This window comes from Haliaeetus leucocephalus, unplaced genomic scaffold (assembly GCF_000737465.1).
Source record: "Haliaeetus leucocephalus isolate CR32 unplaced genomic scaffold, Haliaeetus_leucocephalus-4.0 Scaffold470, whole genome shotgun sequence".
NCBI lineage: Eukaryota > Metazoa > Chordata > Aves > Accipitriformes > Accipitridae > Haliaeetus > Haliaeetus leucocephalus.
The window spans coordinates 987-1539 of NW_010972906.1; positions in this window are offsets into that span (position 1 = coordinate 987).

A 553-nucleotide genomic window follows, 5' to 3' on the forward strand; every position below is an offset into this window, starting at 1 on the left:
TGCACCAGTCCTTCACTGCAAAACAAATCCTTCGCTACAAACTACCGTGCATTGCACAACCCCGTGCATCGCACAAGTCCCTTCGTTGCACAAGGCCGTGCGTTGCACAACGCTGTGCTTCGTTGCAAAACACCGTGCACCGCGTGACCCCGTGCATGGCACCAGTCCCTTCATTGCACAATGCCGTGAATTGCACGACCCTGGTGCATCGCACGAGGCTGTGCATCGCCCACATCCCTCGTTGCACGACCCTGTGCATCGCACGACCCCGTGCATCGCCCAAGTCCTTCATTGCACAACACCGTGCATCGCACGCCCCCGGTGCATCACGCAAGACCGTGCATCGCCCCCGCCCCTCGTTGCACGACCCCCTGGTGCATCGCACGCCCCCGGTGCATCACGCAAGACCGCGCATCGCCCGTGCCCCTCATCGCACGACCTCCCACCGGTGCGTCGTACGAGCCCGTGCACCGCCCGCGCCCCTCGTTGCACAACACCGCCCCCCCCGTCGGTGCATCGCACGCCCCCGTGCGTAGCACAAGTCCCTCGTTGC